This window comes from Leptinotarsa decemlineata, unplaced genomic scaffold (assembly GCF_025532065.1).
Source record: "Leptinotarsa decemlineata unplaced genomic scaffold, Ldec_3_MD MMD2_tig00000882_RagTag_RagTag, whole genome shotgun sequence".
NCBI classification, from domain to species: Eukaryota; Metazoa; Arthropoda; class Insecta; order Coleoptera; family Chrysomelidae; genus Leptinotarsa; species Leptinotarsa decemlineata.
The window spans coordinates 22,163,743-22,179,248 of NW_027412556.1; the positions used below are offsets into that span (position 1 = coordinate 22,163,743).

The window sequence follows — 15,506 nt, forward strand, 5'->3', positions numbered from 1 at the left end:
GCTAAAACTAGCATATTTATGCGATGTATTCGAGAAATTAAACAATTTGAATTTGTCTTTGCAAGGTAACAACACGCACATTTTGAAACTTTCGGAGAGGATTGCGGCGTTTAGAAAGAAACTGCAGTTGTGGATAAAAAAGTTGAATGAAGGTGGCAGTCAACATTACTTCCCGCAATTGTATAAATATGCGGCATCAAATGAACTGGTTGTCTCACAAGACCTGATCGCCCTTTTCACGGAACACCTAGCGAAGCTCACCGAATGGTTTTCAAAGTACTTTGCAGATGATGATGTTGAAAAATTTGCGTGGATCCAAGATCCTTTCCATGCACAAAGTCCACAAGGATTTGCATCACGAGATGATGAGAGTCTCATTGAACTCTCTTGCGACAGCAGCCTTAAAACTAGATTCGCGAGTGTCGATTTGGTCGAGTTTTGGTTATCGATTCAAAATGAATATCCAAATTTAACGTCCAAAGCATTAAAAATTTTCATTTCGTTTGCAACATCATATCTATGTGAAGCAGCACCAAGCTCATCGTTCACATTGAATTCACTGAGTAAATATCATATTTAATTTTTGTTTTTTCTTCAGTCGTTTTCTCTTCTTCGTCGTTTCTTCAATTGTTGTTTTCAGTTTGAATTCTTTTATAATAAAAAAAGTCAATTTCATAGTGGTGTTTTGATTTCGTTTCGATCAACCTAACCTAACTACTATTATTGTAGGTACCTATTTCTTTCGACTGTATTCTTCAAATAGTTAGCTAGGACAGGGCGCCCTGAAAAAATATTAAACATGTAACTGCACCGCAGGCTACAAAAGATTGGGAACCCCTGCTCTAAGCGAATAAAGCCCAAACTACTTTCACTATAAAAGTATTTGGAAAAGTTGAATACACTTATTTGAATTAATGAATCGAAGAGGTTTTGTATTAAAGTGTATGATATTTTAAAATTATTGCAAAGCGCTTGCAATACTTTGAAACAGATTGCTGTCAACAATGGTTATCAACCATCCATTATTCACAAATTAATTAGTAAATTTAAACTCAGATCAGATAGAAGATTGGCCTTTAACTCCACCAACTCAGTTAATTCACCTTCTGTGAGATATTTTTCCTTACCTTATTTTGATCAAAATATGTGTACTGTTATTTCCAAATTTATAGAAAATACCATACCTGGTACTAAAATTTCCTTTAAATCTCAGAACAACTCAAGTAACTTTTTAGTAAATTCTAAAGACAAAATCAACAAATTAAACAGAAGTGGAGTCTACAAGCTTAACTGTTCTGATCGTTCGGCATCTTACATTGGTAGAACCTGTAGACCTCTTTTCACTCGTATTAATGAACATATAAAAAACCTGATAAATCTGCTTTTGGCCACCACATAAAATTTCACAATCACAACTTTAGTCCCAATAGAAATTCCAAAATATTACATAAAATAGATAATAAAAAATTTCCTTAGACTTGACTTGTTTGAAGAGTTGGAGATTTCTAAAGCACTTTCCAACAATGATCATTGTTTGAATACTCAAGTAAACTTAAACAGAGATTTCCTTCCCCTTCATAAGAGGATTATGAATTATTAATTAATCACAGTTTATTAATATAATTTATTCAATATTTTTCCTCTACATATTCAATCAAACCCATAATGGATCACTCCTCAAGTTGGTACCATTATTTTAACATGACACTTGACACATTCTGTCTCAAGTTGTCCTTCATAAGATACTTTGACTGAACCACATGGCCTCTTTCCAAAAATGTATTTCTTGGCTGTAAGCCTACTTTGTTTTATATAATTCAAATATTACAATGTACAATTCACTTATCTTGATACTTCCTGTTGTCTGACAAGTAAGTAATCTCAAACAATTTTTCCAAATTTCTTAACCTTAAAAAATTTTACAACTTCAATTTCACTAAATTCCCTTTTCAACTAGATCACTTACTTTCAGGTGAGCACTGATGATGACGAGAGTCGAAAGCGCTTTGCAAGAATTTTAAAATATTATACACTTCAATACAAAGCCTCTTCGATTCATTAATTCAAATAAGTGTATTCAGCTCTCAAATCCTTTTATTGATCTACAGTATGGTAGTCCCAGGTGATTTCTATAGGAAGTTATCAATTCGAAGAAGTCTATTACAAATTGACATATGGTTTTTAAACAATTGTTTGAGAGTAGATGTCATTCCGAAGTTTGCCAGAACCACAATGCCAACCAATATACCATCTCACTTGAAACACTCCACTGAGAGAAAAATCATCAGAAGTGCTGTTTGCAAACACTATGCCAAACTAGACCGTACTAATGTGGACTTGAAAATTTGTTATGACAATCTTATCTCTAATAATTTTCCTTTGTTACAAAATTTATTCAATGATATTGCAGACCAAGTGGCTTATCAAAGTAATTTAAAATTTAAAAAAGTAAGCAAGAAACTCAACTCCCTTATTCTCACTAGGAACCAACTTAACTCTCAACCTTCAGTTGAAAAGTTTTCCGAATTTAAATTTCACGAACGTATTAAAAATCTTTCTAGTGCTTCTTTCAATGATGACGAGATAGCTCTTCTATCTTTAGGTCTTAAATTGTCTTTGAATTCAGACTGGTCTGAGAAAGATCTCACTTCCTTTTCCATCGAATTAGATGTCTTGATTGACAATCTTTCCAAAAATAATAAGATTAAACAGAAAATTAGAAATTTCTGTCAGTTTACTATTACAAAATATCAACTTTCTCTCAAAGAAACTCCTTCATACTTGAATAAGTCTAGTCATAGGAATTTGAATATTTCCTTACATAAATTACTTAAAAAAATTTCCAATTATAATCTCATTTTAACAAAAGCAGACAAAGGCAATTGCCTTGTAATTCTTGATAAAATTGACTATGCTAACAAAGTTGAAGACTTTTTAAGCTCCAACAATTTCATTTCTTTAAATTTAAATCCTCTCAACAAATTTATTTCAAAAACTCGAAGTTATATAAAAACTTGTGAAAACCTTTTCTTTGAATTCAATAAAACTCACAATTTAATCCCTAGCAATCCACAAATTCCAAGATTATACGGTCTCCCGAAGATACACAAAGATGGTACTCCAATCAGACCAGTGGTAAGCTTTTACAATACTCCTGTCTCTATTTCGTCAACATTTGTCTTACAAGTGATAAAACATGTAACCAACTACAAACCTGCCAATTCAGTAAGTAACACTTTATATTTAATTAATAAAATCAAAAACTTTCAACCTAATTCCAACACCCTCATGATATCCTTTGATGTTAGCAACTTGTTCACTTCTGTTCCAAAATCTGAAACCCTACCTTTAGTTTCTAACTTGCTTTCTCAACACTTAACTTCTGACTCCACCAAAACAGATATATTAACTTTACTTAAATTTTGCATTTCCCAAGATTTTTTTGTCTTTAACAATAAATTTTACAGTCAACCTGAAGGCCTAGCAATGGGTAACCCTCTTTCACCTTTCCTGGCTGACATTTTCATGGAAAATTTAGAAAATTCATTCATAATTAATAAAATTGATGAAATTCTCAGTTGGCACAGATATGTTGATGACTGCTTGGTTTTCATAGATGGCAACTCTAATGTAGCACATGATATCCTTGACTCCTTAAATAACTTACATCCAAAAATCAAATTTACACTTGAAATAGAACAAGACAATAAATTAAACTTTTTAGATCTTACTATAACAAAAACTAACAACAAACTAGATTTTTCCATTTACAGAACACCAACCCAGACTGATCATGTCATTCCTTTCAATTCATTTCATCCCATGCAACATAAAATGGCTTCCTTCAATTGTTATGTCAACAGATTGTTGAACATTCCCTTATCTCCCTCCAATTTCAATTTAGAATTAAATACTTTAAAACAGATTGCTGTCAACAATGGTTATCAACCATCCATTATTCACAAATTAATTAGTAAATTCAAACTCAGATCAGATAGAAGATTGGCCTTCAACTCCACCACCTTAGTTAATTCACCTTCTGTGAGATATTTTTCCTTACCTTATTTTGATCAAAATATGTGTACTGTTATTTCCAAATTCATAGAAAATACCATACCCGGTACAATAATTTCCTTTAAATCTCGAAACAACTCAAGTAACTTTTTAGTAATTTCTAAAGACAAAATCAACAAATTAAACAGAAGTGGAGTCTACAAGCTTAACTGTTCTGATTGTTCGGCATCTTACATTGGCAGAACCTGTAGACCTCTTTTCACTCGTATTAATGAACATATAAAAAAACCTGATAAATCTGCTTTTGGCCACCACATAAAATTTCACAGTCCCAATAGAAATTCCAAAATATCACATAAAATAGATAATAAAAATTTCCTTAGATTTGACTTGTTTGAAGAGTTGGAGATTTCTAAAGAACTTTCCAACAATGATCATTGTTTGAATACTCAAGTAAACTTAAACGGAGGTTTCCTTCCCCTTCATAAGAGGATTATGAATTATTAATTAATCACAGTTTATTAATATAATTTATTCAATATTTTTCCTCTACATATTGAATCAAACCCATAATGGATCACTCCTCAAGTTGGTACCATTATTTTAACATGACACTTGACACATTCTGTCTCAAGTTGTCCTTCATAAGATACTTTGACTGAACCACATGGCCTCAATCCAAAAATGTGTTTCTTGGCTATAAGCCTATTTCGTTTTATATAATTCAAATATTACAATGTACAATTCACTTATCTTGATACTTCCTGTTGCCTGACAAGTAAGTAATCTCAAACAATTTTTCCAAATTTCTTGACCTTAAAAAATTTTACAACTTCAATTTCACTAAATTCCCTTTTCAACTAGATCACTTACTTTCAGGTGAGCACTGATGATGACGAAAGTCGAAAGCGCTTTGCAAGAATTTTAAAATATTATACACTTTAATACAAAACTTCTTGATTCATTACTTTCACTATTTCCATCATACTATATATGACATTTTGCGAATGAGATGCCGAAGGTTGTAACGCGATACGCGCTTAACTGATAGGAGGACATCTCAAAAAGAATAAATCTCCAAATCTATTACCTGAGTGTTGCAGAATTGAAGGCTGATGTCTCTTTTTTAATGATAACCCTATATACTTGACTAAAAGTATATGGTTCAATCACTTGTATCTAACTTTCAAGCACTCTTGATATTACTGTTTATATGTATGTATGTGTGTGTGTGTTTTGTGTCAATTTCCCCATCATAAACTTATGTTCCAATTTATACCTGCATCAGGAAATTTATCTGATCCTTCCGTATACTCATGGTTGGAACTGCTACAATAAATCTAAATATTTCTTCATCAGATAGCCAAGTCGGTCGATAACCAAGCGGTTTGGGTGCTTTGTTCACTCACTCGAATCGACTGCGTGTTGGTCGGTGGTTCAAGCCTTAGTCTGAACGATCGATCTTCACTTGCTATCGTCCAACCCGTGTTAGGAATCACACGTTAAAAAGTAAGACCTCTTTAATCCTTAGCTCGCACAAGTTTCGACTTCTGAGGGTTGTCGTTCGTAGGGGTGCGACAGCTGGTTAACGGAGAAACAGATTTTAAACAGATTTTAAACAGATATAGTTGTTCACAACACAACAGCCCAAAATTTGAATTTTTTTTATCATTTTTTCTACATTGGCATTAATTCTCATACTACGCCATTGTGGTGCTCCGTATCATAGTTTCAGTGATCTATACATGAAATTATTTGAAAGGTCTAGGGGAAGGGAAAGATCCAGAATCGGCTCTAATTTTCAAGGTCATGTGACGTGCGACCCGAAATGTTGTTATCATTGCGGCTTCCAAGGTCAAGTCATATACTGAGAGTTGAAAGGGGGTTTTTCCGCTGATGACGTAACTCAAGGTCTATCGGCGTGCACCGCAACTGAAGGCCAAGTTATAGGCAGAATATAGCATTGGTGTCTTGTTCTTAAAACGGAAATCTTCGTTTTCGTATGAACCCTAAAGATATGTTGAATTATAATGGAAGGGATATATCATCATTCAAAATAGAACTTGAAAAGCTTCCAGAAACAAGTGTTATTGTTATGACTTTGAAATTCGTGTCTGAAGATGACCTTGAAGAGGATTGCATACGCGGAATAAGCTATTAGAAAATATAGCCTTAGCTGCTGAATAACTACTATTCACACTCTTTTACAATGAAAGAATAGTGTGAAATATCCTGACACTGTATCGAGTACATGACACACCTTTAAATGCAAGAACGTCCTCGCACTGCAGGGTCCTAGTTTAGTCTGAATACTTTGATGCGAATGTGATCGAATCGTTGAGGCTTTCGAGGTCAAATCATAGGCGGAGGATTAAAAGGGGGTTTTCATAGCTATGCCTTAACTCATGATCATGTGTGTCGTCACAGGCAACTCAATGTCAGTCAATGAAGCTCTTTGCTATACCCAAATTATTTTTATGGTTTCCACCTAAATTTGAAAGTTTCTTCCGTTTCTCCCTCTTACTCCAAATACGCTATTACAATTGCATTATATTCAACGGCAGCCCATTTTGGGTCTCCACTCTACCACTCTGACGTCATAATTATCTTGAAAGGACATTCAGGAGACCGTCTGGTGCATTATAATAATCATTTAAAAATAAACTTTGAAAAACTTTCCAAAATGAGTGTTATTGTTATGACCTTGAAATTTGTGTTTGAAGATGACCTTGAGAAAGGATTGCATACACGGAATAACCTATTAGAAAATAAAGCCTTAGCTGCTTGACCTTGGCTACAGACTACAGAGGTATTCATGTACTATCTAACTAAAACACAGAGTATTCGTATACCCAAATGCCTAAAATCGCAATCGACAACCTATTACATCGAAGGAAGAATGTGAAATATGCCGACACTGTATCGATTACGTCGCACACATCGCTGGCAGAGTGTCAAGAAAACCACTGTATTATCTGCAAGTACATCTTTGCACTGCAGGGTCCTCGTTCAGACTGAACCCTTTGATGCAACCGTCGGCTCACCAAGCCATCGGAGTTAATGACCTTCAGTGGATCGCCCTAGCAGAAGGGCGAGTACACACTGAGACTTGCAGTACGTCCTCTCACCACTGGGTCTCCTTGCGGACTCTACGCAGAACGCGTCAATGAGATTCGAGTTACCATTACGCTCGAACTGAAACTACACAAACACATCCGAGGCCATATGCCATGCGAAGTCACTAGTGGTAGGGGGAGGACCAGAACTGACTGATTTTCAAGGATATGTGGCGTGCGCCGATGATGATCGAATCGTTACGGCTCTCGAAGTTACTTCATAGACGGAGAGTTAAAAGGGGGTTTCATAGTGTGACGTTATTCAAGTTACCCAACTTGAAACTGCACACACTCACATTCAAGGCCATATGTCTTGCGATGTTACTAGTGGTAGGGGGAGGCCCAGAATCGGGTGTAATTTTCGAGATCATGTGATGTGCGACCCAAGGTTATAGAGTCGTTGCGGCTTTTGAAGCCAAATCATAGGCGGCGAGTTAAAAGAGGGTTCCATGGTAATGATGTAACTCAAGGTCATGTGACATCACATGCATTTCAAGGCTAAGTCATAGGCGCAGAGTAAAAAAAGGGTTTCATGCTCAAGTCAGTGTGGTGGCATTGTGGGGGAAACAGCTAGGGGGGAGGCCCTCAAACGGCCTTAGCATACTACTAATGCTGCATTACGAATTCACTAAATATGAACACTGTGATTTTCTAAAATAAGTTTTTTCAAATTCTTTATTGATTTACTTTATTGTACTGCAAGACTTATAGTAGTGCTCTAATTGAAAGTCTTTAACAATTTAATCGGAGATGTTTATTAATAGTGGATATATCCAAAGTTTCAACTTAGCAATATAATATTGCAAATGATTCATTTGTTGAATGAGAAGTGCGATTTATAGGCTCCTTATCAAGTACAAAACAATAATTTATCATTTTCTTGATCAACAAAATAGGTTAATGAATAAAATCATCTCAAAACTAACAAATGGAATTTTATTCAATGTAGGATAATTAGTCTACATTATTTAAATACATTATTAAAATATACATGATTATATTGTATTATACATTAGGTATAAAATAAAAATTGAGGTGAGTGAGTAATGCAGTCAAATAGTAATAATAAACTTAGTAAAAAAATAAAAGATTATAACAAATATTATAAAAAATAGAAATCACACCGTATTAATGGATGATGACTATGTAGTGTGTATGTATAACATAAAAAGTACATAATTATATTAAAATAACAATTTGATGCGTTTCATCAGCAATATATGGATCGATTGCTTTTATCAGCTTGTTGACTTTAGGATGGATATTGGTTGCTTTTCTTTTTCCGCCCCGCTTTGTACGTTTGGGAGGACACATTTCCAGAACGAATCTGAAATTCAAAGTCATTTATAAATCAATCGCAAGCAAAAGAGAAAAAATTGAATTATATAAATTGTCCTGAGACGAAATTATAATGATTCAAGTGAAGTGCAGTTCAGTGCAGTATATATAAAGTCTTATGTAAAGCTTTTTCGCAAGAAATATGTACAAACAAATAATGAATCGCTTAAGATTGGAAACTTCAATTATTCAGATAGCGAAAATGAATTATCTAATTATCTTTTAAATCAATTGTCAACAGTGAGAGCATTTAAAATGTAGAGTTTAATTAATCCAAAAATGAAAAATAAAACTGATTTCAAACTTTTGAAGTTGTTCATAAAAGAGAATATTATAATTATTAAAAATCTACAGAAAGCACAGTTATTAACACTCACCGTTAAATTGCTTCAAGTGTTCCCCCAATTTATGGAGGATATGCGAAGCCAAAGACGTAATAGCACAGGAATATAGCCAATATTCCATCGAGAAATGATGGAGCATGTATTTTTATTTCTTTGTCAAATACCACATGTACACATTTCCACTGTCATGTAAATCTATTCCTAAAAAAATATTTGATAAATATAATATTAATTAAGCATGTACCATAAATTCAACAGACGATTCTTTAGGTAATTTCAAGACGTAATGTCGATATAAACATGAGTCTGCAAATCCTTCTTTCTCAAGATACAACAGGGTGTTAAAATAAAAATAAAGAAAAAGTTATTCGTAAATATCTTGAATATCCTTTACTTAATCTTGTTGTAATTTGGCAATGGTATTTATAAAATTAAGGAGCTAATGTAGCCCGAACGTGATTCAATTTTTTGAGACCAGTGCGTCTCGAGCGGGTTTTGAACGAATATTTTTGACCTAAAAATGTACGTCACTGACTTTTGTGCAATTTTTATTATTTATTTGAATTAATCAATTAGAAATACAACGTTTTTGTCCCTTGATTTTTTTTTGTATTTTGCTTAGTTAAAAAAAAAGTCAACCTAATTGCATATCCTTGGACCTCACAAGGAATAATATGGGGAATTAAATGTTTCTTTTGGAAATTATTATTTTTACAATTTTTCATTACTGATTATGTGACAATAACAACAAATATCAGATAACATTAACATCTAGACTAACGAATTGCACTAAATTAAGTGTTGGAAATGGCCTCTTCGGCTTTAATACAACCGTCTAGCCGCCGCATCATTGAATTTCGCACTCTTCTGAAAATACCTGGCGTATTTTTTATTATGTCACATGAATTAATGATTTCATTCCGTTAATCCTCTTCACTTTGAATAGCAGTTTTGTATAAAAACGCTTTAAGGTGTCCCCAGAGAAAATAATCTAACGGATTCATTTCGGGCGAGCGAGGTGTGGGCCTGCTCTCCCAATCCAGCGATTATGGTAATTTTCACCAAAAAATTGCCGTGTCACTACACTAGAGTGGTGGAGCACCATCGTGCATGTACCACATATGGATCTGGACTCTGGATTCTGGATCTGGGCTCATGACTGGAATCTTTTCTGAAAGTTCAGGTGAAACAAATTCTAAAAACCTTCGGTATTCTTCTCCATTAAGTCTAGGTGAAAGGAAGTGAGGCCCAATGATATGGTCACCGACAATTCCAACCCAGATATTAATGAAAAAAAACTGTTCATGAAAATTCTTTTTTATCAAGGCGTGTGGATTGTTTTTGGCCCGAATGTGATTGGATTCCTTCTTATTTTACCGCATAACCAATTAGAAAATGCTAGTCTTACAGGCAAATCTCTGGGCGATAGAGCTTGCACCCGTTGCATATGATAGGGATATAGCTCCTATGCTTTTAAAATTTGCCACACTATGACATGGGTTATATTCAGTGCTTCAGCTATTTTCAATCTCATTCAAAACAGCTTCTTCAATTTGAACTGTTCGTACCGTTGCAGGCCTCTCAATGACAACCGTCGATCATTTAAAGCTGCCTGTTTCAGAAAGAGTTGTTCTATTAGGCACTACACGCTGAGGAAATCTTTCATGGTGAATGCGTCTTGTAGCATTCGAGTTTCCGTGAGCCATTCCATAACAGAAATGCATATCTGCCATTTCACTGTTAGTAAATTGAACTATGTTTTACAAAAATGATTCGAAAAATAACAACTAAACACACTTTTTATAACAATTATAAATTAAAAGTTTATGAAGATGACAACAACTGTGAAGTTGTTCATTGAATGTTGCAATCGTTTTCCAAGGCAACCCTTGATCATTATTTATGGTATTTTCAGAAAAGTGCTTTATGCGGTGGCTGGACGGTTGTATTGAAGCCGAAGGAGGCCATTTCCAACACTTAATGTAGTTCAATTCGTTAGTCTAGATGTCAATGTTATTTAATATTTGTTGTTATTGTTACATAATTAGTTATGAAAAATTTAAAAATAATAATTTCCAAAATAAACATTGTGTGGTCCAAGGATATGCAAAAAAGTCAGTGGCGTACATTTTTTAAGTCAAAAATATTCGTTCAAATCCCGCTCTAGACGCCACTGGACTTGATAAATTAAATCACGTTTGGACTAAATTAGCTTCTCAATGTTATGAATACCATTGCCAAATTACAACAAAATAAGGTGGAGGATATTTAAGATGTTCACGAATAATTTTTTTTATTATCATTTTAACACCCTGTATCTAGAGAATCAAGGATTTGCAGATCCATGTTTATATAAACATTTCGTCTTGAAATTACCTGAAGAATCGTCTGTTGAATTTATGGTACATACTTAAATAACACCCTGTATAAAATATTTCACACTATTATTGTTCCATTATCATTGTTATTTATTATTTTCAATCAAATGAATTTAACTTTTTCATAAACAAATGGTTTCTGAAAATAGGTAAATTTTCTGAAATATCAAGTACAATAATTTTGAATTTCATTACTTCATACTTCCATTGTCCAATATGATATAAGATTATTTTAAATCCCTGAAAGAACCAATAAAAATTAAAATTGAAATGTATAGATGGAAATAACCATTATATTAAGCAAAAAAAACCTTGAAAGCAGATTACAATAAAATAAAAATGAGTCAAAAAATTTAAAATTGAACAATTGAAAAAATTAATTTGAAAGATTTCAAGCCAGGTTACTTTACGAAGTTTTGATTGTTAGTATCAACAATCGTCTTTGGGTGATGACTTATCAGTCGAAATCGATTGTGGATACTGACATTCGAAACGTCGTGAAGTAACTTGGCTTGAAATCTTTCAATTTTTCATTTGATTTTAATAGTTCAATTTTCAATTGTCTTGTATTTTATTTCATTGTGATTCCATCCAAGGTTTTATGCTTAATATAATTGTTATTTTCAGCTATTTATTTTAATTTTCATTTTTATTTGTTCTTTCAGGGATTTCAAATCATTTTATATCATATTAGACAGTAGAAGTCCGAACTGGTGAAATTCACAAAGAAGCATTGTGAAACACCTTCAAACACACATTAATTTCGATAAAACTTACTCGATAGTTGAAAGGAACTAACTTTATAGAAATATGGAATTGTTACGCATCTCTTAACATCTCCTCCTGCCGAGAAAATTGAATTTTTTTCAGAAAATCAAATTTCTATCAATTTGTTAACATAAAGTATAGTATTTGTAATTTAAGTTAGTAAACTTACGTTAAAATTGAAAACTGATGGATACCATAACAATCTGAAACATATTAAATAATTACATGGAATGACTTCATTTCTAAAAGATCTTGAAGAGTTTTATATTTTATTGATTTAAATTTTTACCAACTATTGATTATAATCGATTCCTTACTTGACCAAAAGGTTCACACGCACTATTCACGGGAAAACAAGAGAGACAGTTTTAATTCACAGAAATCAAATAAATGTAATTCTTCAAGCAATGCTAACAACTTCGACTTATATGTGTCTGGATCCTTCCTCTCTTGGCACTGTTACACGACACTACTGAATATGTTATAATACATCATACCTACTCATGTACTCCTAAAATGTAAAAATGGACGGCTAACCGCCAAAACAAAACAGCATTGACACCCATTCGACTTGAAATATAAATGGGGCCTACAACGATTTTTTCAGGATATATGTGTTTAGTGAATAATTACCCTGAGTAAAATAACACTGGTGATGATAATAATAGAAATGATTATTGATCATCATTTAATTATTATGGTCAGATATGATTTTATGGAAAACATTTCAGAACCAACATATCAAAATTATGTGTTTATACATAAAATCATTTGTTTGAAGGTGATTGACAATGTTTCGTGATGAATTTCACTAGTTCGGACTTCCATTGTCTACTATATAAAATGATTTGAAATCCCTGAAACAAGTAAAAAAGAATAGTATAAAAAGAATAGTTGAAAATAACAATTATATTAAGCAACAATAAACCTGAAATGAAATGATAGTTAAATAACCTACAAGTAAAAAAAAAAAAAATAAGGGATTTCAAATCATTTTATATAGTAGACAATGGAAGTCCGAACTAGTGAAATTCACATAAAATCATACTGTAACAGAAGTCAAATAATAAAACACTTGTACAAAGAGTCCGGAACGGTCAAAAATTATTGTTTATATATTTGATTGATTCGTAAAATTTTCATAAAATCTATCGATGTTGTGGCATTGGCCGCGGTGGTGGTGTGTCCGACTCACGATCGGAAGGTCGTGTGTTCGATCCCGCCTCGACCAGATATTTTTCTCGAGATAATTTATCTGGTTGAAGCTGGAATGATTCTGCAACCGTTTTAGGAATCACACGTTAAAAGGTAAGACCTCGTTAGTCCTTAGCTCGCACAAGTTTCTCAACTTCTGAGAGTTGTCGTTCGTATGGGGTGGCAGCTGATCAACGGAAAAACAGATTTGAAACAGATTTTTTTTTAAACATGATCGGCACATGTGTTTCAACAGCTAACAGGTTGTTGAAATTGATTTTCGCAAATTAAGTTAATTAATTGTTCATTGACAAATTCATACTTCGAAGTTTATAAAGTGATTTTTTGGTACCATGTCCGACGAATGCTGAAGTGGCTGATTTGGTTTTTGCATCTCCAACGCGTGACTCTTTTGCAGGGTCATTTGCGAATCTTTTCCGGCGACTTTCCGAAACTGGAAGCTTTGAAAGAAATTTTGCAGCAGGACGGCCACGGACAACAAGAATTGTGGAATCGGAGGAGGTGGTTCTCGAAGAAATTAGTGAATATTCAAAGACAAGTACAAAAAAAATTAGTCAAACTTCAAATATGAGTCACATGACCGTTTACAGAATTTAAAGGGCAATTATATATCCTTATCATATTGAGCGTATCCAGGCACTTACGTTACGTGATTTCCAACCACGTATCGAATTTCTTCAATGGCTCTTCAGAAAAATCGAACAACATCCCCAAATTTAATCGAAAATCCTCTTCACAGATGAGGCTAATTTTTCAAGAAATGGAAATCACCCACATGCGACAACGCAAATTCATTTCCATAACATATTATCTTTTAATGTATGGGTAGGCATACTTGGGGATTATTGAATTGGGCCCTATTTTCTTCCCTCACGTTTAAATGGAGTTGCTTGCCTAAAGTTTTTGGATTGCGAGCTTTCCCAGCTTATGGAAGATGTTTCCATTGGCCTCCGAAATCACTCTTGATTTATGTACGATGGAGCCTCTGCTCATTTTAATGTGATAGCAAAAAATGTCTCAGACGTAGCATATCCCCAAAGATGAATAGGAAGAGGAGGCACTCGGTATTGGCCCCCGAGGTCTAGGGTTCTCAATGCCGCCGATTTTTTTGGGGGACACCTCAAAATACTAATTTATGCCAGTACCATTGAAAACAAGGAAATGTTGAGGGATCGCATATCGCATCATAGCTCACTACGAGACGATAAGAAACACTCCCGGCATTTTCCAACGGGTACGGAATTATTTGATGAAGAGAGCACCAGCTTGTTTTGCTGTTGGGGGGTCGTCACTTTGAACAGTTGTTGTCATAGTTATTTCGTTTAATTTTCATATGTTTATTTGCCTAATAAATAACACAGGACTTCTCTGAATTGTTATTTTCACAAACTCAGAAATGAAGCACTTTCTAATAGAATAATTAAATTTGAAGTTTTTTTCAGTTTGGATTGATTAGGCAGTTCAATAATGATCAGTTCAGAAAAAATCTGTCTTGGTATACTGCCTATAAACTTATGACGAAAACTAAACAAATGATTTTTCGATAAACATTTTATAGGAAAAAGTTGTTTATTTTGACGAGATACAACACAAACTCATAGTTTTTGTAATATTCTCAGCAATTTCACTAAGCTCCTTAGGAGCTGAGTAATATGCATTGATATAGAAAATTGTAAATATTTAGAAAACGATCACCTCCAGCGTTGTTGAGGAAGTGTACCTTTTTCACTTGGAAGAAGTTGGGTTTTTTCAATAAAAGAACCGAAAGTCAAAAAAGTTGAAGCGATTTGAAATGAATATTACTGGAGTTTTTTCCCAACACCAAATCGTTAGTTTTAACACTTCGACACGTGTTTCGATCACCAAGTGATCATCTTCAAAGAGGAAGATTTAACTGCCAGTTTTAATCTTCCTCTTTGAAGATGATCACTTGGTGATCAAAACACGTGTCGAAGTGTTGAAAATAACGATTTGGTGTTGGGAAAAAACTCCAGGAATATTCATTACTACACCAAAGGTTCCAGACAGTGCATCATAAATTTGAAATAAATAATGTGCCCAAACGTGTGATCCCTAACACGCGTTGAAAGATATGTTTACATAAAACAATACACTAATAATAATGCATTTATTTTCCATCACCAGAAAGTTATTGATCAGAAATGGGGAGATATCTAGGTCTTTCAAGAAAATCAGAATTGTTAGGATGGTAAAGTTTAAAAAAAATTATTACAATCCAATGGATGGAACACAAATTGTTTTATCAACAATGATAGAAATCAGGATCGAAAGATTTTCAATACAAAAAAAATTAACTGTGATTACGATTCCAA

General features: G+C 33.6%; 1 long non-coding RNA gene across 1 annotated transcript; it reads right to left on the minus strand.

Annotated features, from left to right (window-relative positions):
- Nucleotides 1-8,138: 8,138 nt before the first annotated feature.
- LOC141482265 (uncharacterized) lies at nt 8,139-12,414 on the minus strand. Its single transcript, XR_012465427.1, has 4 exons — nt 12,276-12,414; nt 12,128-12,161; nt 8,846-9,013; nt 8,139-8,457 (listed from the first exon to the last, which is right to left on the minus strand). It is a non-coding gene; the product is annotated as an uncharacterized lncRNA (long non-coding RNA).
- Nucleotides 12,415-15,506: the final 3,092 nt, after the last annotated feature.